Consider the following 9119-nt stretch of genomic DNA (forward strand, 5'->3'; position numbering starts at 1 on the left):
AGAGGAATGACAATGGACTGAGAGGACAGAGAGGAGCCTGGGAGGATAGATAGAGCACTGAGGGCTACAGAGAAAGCTAAGAGAACAGAGGGAACAGAGACTGAACTGAGTGACAAGAAGGTGGAGAGCGAGGATGGTGAGTAAACTGAGAGACCAGAGAGTGGACGGAGGGGACAGAGAGTAGACTGAGAGGAAAGGAAATGGATTGAGAGGACAGAAAGTGGACAGAGATTACAGAGAGTGAATTGAGAGTACAAAGAGTAAACTGAGGGGCAGAGAATGGAATGAAGGGACAGAATGGACTGAGACGACAGTGAGAGGACTCAGACAACAGTGTGTAGCCTGAGAGGATAGGGAATGAGCAAGAGGAGTGGGAATGAGCTAAGAGAACAGAGAGTGAACTGAGAGAAAAGAGAGTGGACACAGAGAATGTTGAGTATATTGAGAGAACAGAGAGTGGACTGAGAGGACAGAGAAGGGGCAGAGATTACAGAGAGTGAATTGAGAAGACGCAGATTGGACTGAGAGGAGAGAGAGAGAGAGGACTGAGGTAGTAGAACAGGGAAAGGAAACAGAGTGGACCGATATCAAAGAGAGATTACTGAAATTACAGTGAGTGAGCATAGAGAGGACTGAGAGGAAAGAATTCTGACTCACAGTTTCCCCAGTTCACTCTCAGTCTTCTCTCTATCCTCTCAGTCCACTCTCTGTCCTCTCAGTTCACTCTCTGTACACTCAATCCACTCTCAGTTTTCACCCCACTCTGTCCTCTCAGTCTACTCTCTGTTACCTGAGTTCATATTCTGTACTCTCTGTCCTCTCAGACTGTCGATCCACACTCTGTCTCCTCTGGTCTCCTCACTGTTTTCTCAGTCCACTCTCTGTCACCTGAGTCTACTCTCTGTCCCTTCCCTGTTCTCTCAGATCACTCTCTGTCCTATCAGTCCACTCTTTGTCTTCTCAGTCCACTCTCTGTCTTCACTCTGTCCTCTGAGTCCACACTCTGTGCTCTCAGTACACTCTCTGTTCTCTCAGTCAACTCTATCCTCTCTGTTCACTCTCTCTTCTCTCAGTTCACTCTCTGATCCCTCTCTATTCTTTTAGTTCCCTCCTATTCCCACAGTGCTCCATCTATTCTCTCAGTCTACTCTCTGTCCTCTCAGACCCCTTTCTGTCCTCTCAGTCCACTGCCTGTCCTTTCATTCCACTCTCTGTAGGCCTATTCACAGTCCACTCTCTGTACACTAAGTTCACTCTGTCATTTTTGTGCCTTCTCTGCCCTCTGCCTTCCCTCTGTCCACTCTGTCTCGTCTCAAAGTTCAATTCATGAAGGAAAGAGAAGACTGAGAATAAAACAGACTGAGAAGACTGAAATTTAGAGGAAGAGGTTCAATATGTAAGTTTTTTTTAGATTTAGATTTTCCAGCAAATCTGTCATACCCACAGTAATGAATTTTAATTTTAAGGGGCTCGAACTAAGGAGATAATACGCTGACTAGGTTCAAACTACAGTCCGATATTTAACGGAGGGGGTTCATTATGTATACAAGTTCAGATTTTTCCTGGAATTCTTTATTCCTACAATAAGCAATTACACATTTTCAAGGCTCGAACTCAGGAAATAATTCCGTCATTGGGTTAAAACTACAGACTGTAATGTGGCGGAAGATTTGCATTGTGCATACAAGTTTTTAGTTTTTCCTAAAATTTTTTATTTCTTTAATAAAAAATTATAAATTTTCGAGGCTCAAACTCAGAGAATAAAACCGTCATTGGGTTCAAACTACAGGCTGTAATTTGGCGGAAGATGTGTTTTGTGTATACAAGTTTTAAATTTTTCCTGTAATTTTTATGTCTCTAATGAAGAATTATAAGTTTTCGGGGCTCAAACCCAGGAAATAATACCGTCACTGGGTCCAAACTACAGACTGTAATTTGGCGGAAGTCGAGCAGTGTGTATGCAAATTTTTAGATTTTTCCTGGAAATTTTCATGCCTCTAATAAACAATTATAGCCTACACTTTCGGTATTCGAACTCAGGAAATATAGCCGTCACCTTGTCCAAACAAGAGACTGTAATTTGTCGGAAGATGTGCATTGTCTATACAAGTTTTTAGATTTTTCCTGCAATTTTTGGTCTCTAATAAAGAATTATAAATTTTCGGGGCTCAAACCCAGGATATAATGCCATCACTGAATCCAAACTACAGACTGTAATTTCGCGGAAGTGGAGCATTGCGTGTACATGTTTTTGGACTTTTTCTGTAATTTTTTATACCTATAATGATGAATTCGGCCTTACTTGGTTCCTATCATAGACAAATAAATAGAAAGACCCCCAACTCAATGCATTACCTTCGACACGCTATTGACGCGACGTCGAGACACTTGGCGGCAAAACATCGGAACTAAATCTCGTTACACATAGCGGCAGAATGCGGAACTACATCCCTTGTTACACGGCCCGATCGGTATTACAGGTATCCGTTATGCCAACATTAGAGCACGATCGGTACTGCAGATACCTATTATACCAACACATACTGGTATTTTTCATATCGCCAAAGGAGTGTGTAATGGTTTATCAGTTTAAATAACATGTTTAACCACAATATTTATATCACATTTTTGTTTTAACATGTGAATATAAATATAATGGTTGAACATGAAACTGAAAACCATTAACACACACCGTCATTTAACCCTTTTATTAAATTAATTTATCAAATTTGACTAATAAAAGTTTTTGCATCTTCTAGATCAAATATGTAATTGAGATACAGGATGCGAATAGGATAGGATACTTCTCTCCAAAACACCTTAAGCACTATTTTTAAATAATGTTATGTATCATGTATTGGAAGATAAAAACAAAGATTGACTTTGGAATACTGATTTCGAAGTTATTATTGGTCAGTTATATAATTATAATTCGCTCTTAATTTTTTTATGTCAAACATTAGCTTGAAAATAGTCATAAGATGTTTTGCTGTGACATAGTACAACGCACGTTCATAAACATTTATAAAACACCACTTTATTTGTTTTACACCGTCAGAGCTGAACATCTATTTTTAAAAGTAACTGCCATTAGTTTAATATATGGATATTAAAAATCTAAGTAATCAATAATCACCACTGATAAAGAATACTAAGAAAACTATTTGTCTACAACAGACATAAAATTAACTTAGACTTTTAATAAAAACACCATTAAGAAATACAAGTAAAAAAATTATTTTTCATTCTCTGATGTATAGTTGATTCAAAACACTGAACATATTAGAAAAAGTGCAATACAATTTATTAGAGATAAGTCTATACTTCGCAACATTTCCTAATTTTGAGCTTTGATACTGAGTGTTTGATTTGATTGTGGCCCCATTGCTCAAAATATGTTGTTGTTGTATTCTAATGCCAGGGGTTTGACAAAGTATTTGACCTCTTGCACTCCAATATTTTTCGAAGATATTATCATGGCCAGCCACTGAAGCACAGATTTTGAGGTGTTCCGAATCCATTTCTTGGTTTGAGTTGCACAGTGGGTAGTTAGGGGACTGATATATTCCAATTCTATGGAGGTGTTTGTTTGGCCAGACAGTCATGGCCTGTTGCCAATCTAAATGCAGCTACAGACGATTTTAGTGGTAAATCGGGAATTAACAGTGGATTATGATGCAGAGTGATCCATTTTTTCCCTTGAGATTTGTGTTATCAAATTTTGTTTGTTGAAGTCTAAGTATGTAGATTTAATAAATCTTTTCACAGAGTAATACGTAGATTTAGTAACAGGTCTTTAAGTAGCAGTGCTGCCCTTGTTTGCTAAAACATCAGCATTCTCGTTTCCCAGGATTCCACAATGGGATGGTATCCACTGGAATACAATTCTTTTATTGAGTGATATTAATTGAGAGAGCATTTTAGTTATTTCTGCTGTTTGAGATGAAAGTATGTATTTAGAGACTATTGATAGAATAGCTGCTTTGGAGTCTGACAATATAACTGCATTCTTAAATTTATTGATGTAGCATAGAAGATTCCTGAGACTTTTACTTATTACAATGATTTCTCCGTCAAAACTTGTTGTTCCACATCCAAGAGATCTATAAAGTGAGAAGAGACAAAATATTGTACCATATTTACTCTCTTCTTAGCTGATGTTATACGACAAGCATTCCATTATAAAAAATTTAGTTGCTTCTGTACCATTAAAGTAGTCCCGCCCAGAAATCCGATTGGGGGACTATTTTGCTGCATAGAATTGGAATATATCAGTCTCCTAACTGTCCATTGTGCTACTCAAACCAAGAAATGGATTCGGAACACCTCAAAATCTGTGCTTCAGTGGCTGACCATGACAATAATTTTGAAAAATACTGGAGTGCAAGAGGTCAAATGACTTTATTGTCAAATGCCTGGCATTAGAAAACATCAACATATTTACTCTGGTCATGATAATATCTTTGAAAAATATTGGAGTGCAAGAGGTCAAATGACTTTATTGTCAAACGCCTGACATTAGAAAACAACAACATATTTACTCTCTAAAAATTCTAAATAATGCACCCAAATCTCACCAGTTGCAGAAGCTGCAGATTCGTATCGCTGCCACTGGACTCCCTCCTATGCCCTATAGATGACACAACTGAAATGCTCAATGTACTAGTAATTATTATTTGTATTTATATTACTATGTAATGTTAACTTAGGGTCTTAAAGATCGTTAGATTTATCATTACCCTATATATTACAAAAATTATATTGCTCATAATGTACAAGTCAAGTACTCTACTTTTTTTTTTTTCAGATGAATGAATGAATTCCCCTTATTTTCCTTCAATTAACTGAAGAAATCAACACATTAAACGAAATGAGATAACAATGATAATAATAATAATAATAATTCATTTTAGTACCGAGGTCATGGAAAGCATGGGGCTCTACCTCCATGCCCCCCAAATGCCTTCTTGGCATGTTACGGCGATACCTTTACCTTTTACCTTTAATAATAATAATAATAATAATAATAATAATAATAATAATAATAATAATAATAATAATAATAATGATGAATGAAGTCCATTACCATACACTTGTCAACAAAATTAAACACAATTTTGTTAAAAGATAAAGACAATGAATGAAGCAATTATGTTAGGTGGTGAAAAAGGTTAATGTAAGTAGGCTGGTGATGAAGTGGGTCGTAGTTCTTGAGTGGGATACCAAGCATCCCTTGATGGAATGGCCCCTCTTAGTAAGTTATATCTGAAGTCACCGTTATACTGATTACTGCAAAAATGCCTTGCACATATATAGGCCCTTCTGTAAGGATGAGGATTTTCTGCCACAGCTGCCCACATGTGGTACCTGTTACAATCAAAATTCTATTATTTTCTTAAAAAAAATACACAAACCAGGGTTGGTATTAATTTAAATTAATGATTTAATCATGATGTAAATAAAATAATTTTCATTTTATTTACATCAAATAATTGTTACTACTTAAATCACAGATTAAAATTATATGCACCTAACATGATTAAGATGAGAAATTAACTTCCTGAAAAAAAATATATAAACGTTTTTACATATGACTGTTCTGCTGCTTCTTAAAACTATTAGCAATATATATGAGTAGCAAACTTGCATCTCTGCAATGAACAAAATATTTTCTATGGTGAAATATATTTTTCTTCCTATGAATTCATATAAAATTTCACCACAGAAAAATCTTTGTTTATTACAGACATATAATTCTAGCATTTTCTGAAGAAATGGACAGGTTTTGAATGTTTGCTTCTCATATGTCTTTTCCCAACTCCTAATTAAGGAGCAACAGAACACATGGTACAGGTAGTCAAGTAGAGCCTACTTTCCTACTTTCGGAATCACCACCTAATTAAAGCACAGTATGATGCTGAGGATTGAAATGAATAGTTGTAGCTCATAACAATATTCAAAGTAAAAGTTGCACAATGCCAAATGGACTACGTATTTATTCTGAAAACACACAATGCTAAGCTCTTCTGATAAATTTATTTGTAAATATTAATCTCCCTAAATAGTTGAATTCTTTTCTAATGAATAACAAACTGAGCATAATATCTTGCCTAAGTCTAAGCTAATTATTATTATCATTAAGTGCAGGTTATTAGTGCTGTAACTCTTCATGTATTAATAATGAGGCCTATGTGTAAACATAGTAAATTATTTTTGAAGAGATGTTGTTAATTACTTAAAATAACACATTAACAAATTACACAATATGTAGGAAGTAATGCACAAATTAAGTTTAAATGAATTACAAAAGAAGGCAAAAACTCATTTTAATAAACAAATATGAATTTGACAAATAATTCTCACTTAAATTAAAAAAATCACTACAGTTTACCAACCCTGACTATTTACTGATGATATATAAGGATATCTTTGCATTGAGCTTATGCCAATGCCATTGCTTACCTTTTAAGCTGTGCTGCATTACTTGGCGCGGGAAACAGGAATAACCAGGTCTTCTCATTACTAACCCATTTCTGACAGTACACTGCAGCACATTCACAGTGTAAAACTCCGCCATTTGTCTTTCTATTAACTGAAACAAACCAGCAGTAGCCTAGTATCATATAGTGCATTAATAACACTACATTTCATAGAACAATTGAAGGATTGCAGTATAATCAACGTTTGTGAAATATTCCTGGAAGAATTCTATCCACGAGTCTATAAAAATAATAAATATCTCCGGCAATTTAACTCTTTTTATTTTATCAAAATTATTCCAGTAAAGGTACTACTGTTAACTGTAAAGTCAAATTTCTAAAATATAGCTTTTCGGGAACAACACTTCTTTACTATTGCGTTACCAAGCTAAGGTACCCCCGCCATCCTTTGGTAACGCAACTGTAAAGAATTACACCGAGAACAACATATTTAGTCATATCAAATTCTGTCCCACGAATTTTAAGATGTCTGACCAACTTAACTTAGCTATATACAAAAATAAGATGTTCGTTCATACCCAAAGTGTATATTAACTCTGTTAGCTTACCTTTAAAGCTCTTGGCGTAATTGTAGTTAGGCATAATACACAGAAATCATTTCATCATGTGGTAGTGGTAGAAGGAAGGTAATCGCGTTCTGAAGTTTATCCCTGAAAACAATTACAGATCTCAGTTTAATAAACGTTTAAGATATGATGGAAGAATTCAGTTTAAATTAGAAAACATGACGGTGCAGTTAAGCTGCATCTACACGGTTCAGTTTTTCATGCTCGTACGCACGCAGTCTGGGAAGAATATTGAAAGAATCAAGTTTAAAGCGCATGTTGAATTAAGATACATTAAGATTTTCTATCTACAAAGTACGCCATATTAATATTAAAATACCAAAAAACCATGTGATGGAGTGTAAACACCGATTATAGTTTCACTGACCAAGTTCTGCAGCAGCGAAAGCTAAAATAATATATTATCCTGCACATTGTGTGCACTTCCGTTATTATTAAATACCAATCTTGCAGGCATTGCTTGAATGCAGGGGGGTTTAACTCAAATGATAGATGTTGGATGCTCATAGCTGTTCCATAGTTTGCCGCATGTGGTCAGGACAGCGCTGGCTGTATTTCGATCACAGAGTTTGTAAAATTAGCAGTACAAAACTCTTTGGTTTCGAAAGTTCTTTGGTTATAAGTTTTGCCAATATGACAGTTTTAAACATATTATTAATATCCATTATTTACAGAATGTGTCAGTTTTATAATATTTGGATTATTATTACTATTACTATATAGTTATTTTGCATTTTCATTCGAGGACACAGTAGCCATATTAGTGTACTATTATTATTATTATTATTATTATTATTATTATTATTATTATTATTATTATTAAAGGTAAAAGGTAAAGGTATCGCCGTAACATGCCAAGAAGGCATTTGGGGGGCATGGAGGTAGAGCCCCATGCTTTCCATGACCTCGGTACTAAAATGAATTATTATTATTATTATTATCATTGTTATCTCATTTCGTTTAATGTGTTGATTTCTTCAGTTAATTGAAGGAAAATAAGGGGAATTCATTCATTCATCTGAAAAAAAAAAAGTAGAGTACTTGACTTCTACATTATGAGCAATATAATTTTTGTAATATATAGGGTAATGATAAATCTAACGATCTTTAAGACCCTAAGTTAACATTACATAGTAATATAAATACAAATAATAATTACTAGTACATTGAGCATTTCAGTTGTGTCATCTATAGGGCATAGGAGGGAGTCCAGTGGCAGCGATACGAATCTGCAGCTTCTGCAACTGGTGAGATTTGGGTGCATTATTTAGAATTTTTAGAGAGTAAATATGTTGTTGTTTTCTAATGTCAGGCGTTTGACAATAAAGTCATTTGACCTCTTGCACTCCAATATTTTTCAAAGATATTATCATGACCAGAGTAAATATGTTGATGTTTTCTAATGCCAGGCATTTGACAATAAAGTCATTTGACCTCTTGCACTCCAGTATTTTTCAAAATTATTGTCATGGTCAGCCACTGAAGCACAGATTTTGAGGTGTTCCGAATCCATTTCTTGGTTTGAGTAGCACAATGGACAGTTAGGAGACTGATATATTCCAATTCTATGCAGCAAAATAGTCCCCCAATCGGATTTCTGGGCGGGACTACTTTAATGGTACAGAAGCAACTAAATTTTTTATAATGGAATGCTTGTCGTATAACATCAGCTAAGAAGAGAGTAAATATGGTACAATATTTTGTCTCTTCTCACTTTATAGATCTCTTGGATGTGGAACAACAAGTTTTGACGGAGAAATCATTGTAATAAGTAAAAGTCTCAGGAATCTTCTATGCTACATCAATAAATTTAAGAATGCAGTTATATTGTCAGACTCCAAAGCAGCTATTCTATCAATAGTCTCTAAATACATACTTTCATCTCAAACAGCAGAAATAACTAAAATGCTCTCTCAATTAATATCACTCAATAAAAGAATTGTATTCCAGTGGATACCATCCCATTGTGGAATCCTGGGAAACGAGAATGCTGATGCTTTAGCAAAGAAGGGCAGCACTGCTACTTAAAGACCTGTTACTAAATCTACGTATT

The 9119-nt window shown here is 35.0% G+C and overlaps 1 long non-coding RNA gene across 1 annotated transcript; it reads right to left on the reverse strand.

Annotated features, from left to right (window-relative positions):
* Positions 1 to 3017: 3017 nt before the first annotated feature.
* LOC138699869 (uncharacterized) lies at positions 3018 to 7550 on the reverse strand. The gene is made up of 3 exons (XR_011332102.1): positions 7049 to 7550; positions 6463 to 6592; positions 3018 to 5367 (listed from the first exon to the last, which is right to left on the reverse strand). It is a non-coding gene; the product is annotated as an uncharacterized lncRNA (long non-coding RNA).
* Positions 7551 to 9119: the final 1569 nt, after the last annotated feature.

This window comes from Periplaneta americana, chromosome 1, assembly GCF_040183065.1.
Source record: "Periplaneta americana isolate PAMFEO1 chromosome 1, P.americana_PAMFEO1_priV1, whole genome shotgun sequence".
Classification (NCBI taxonomy): Eukaryota; Metazoa; Arthropoda; class Insecta; order Blattodea; family Blattidae; genus Periplaneta; species Periplaneta americana.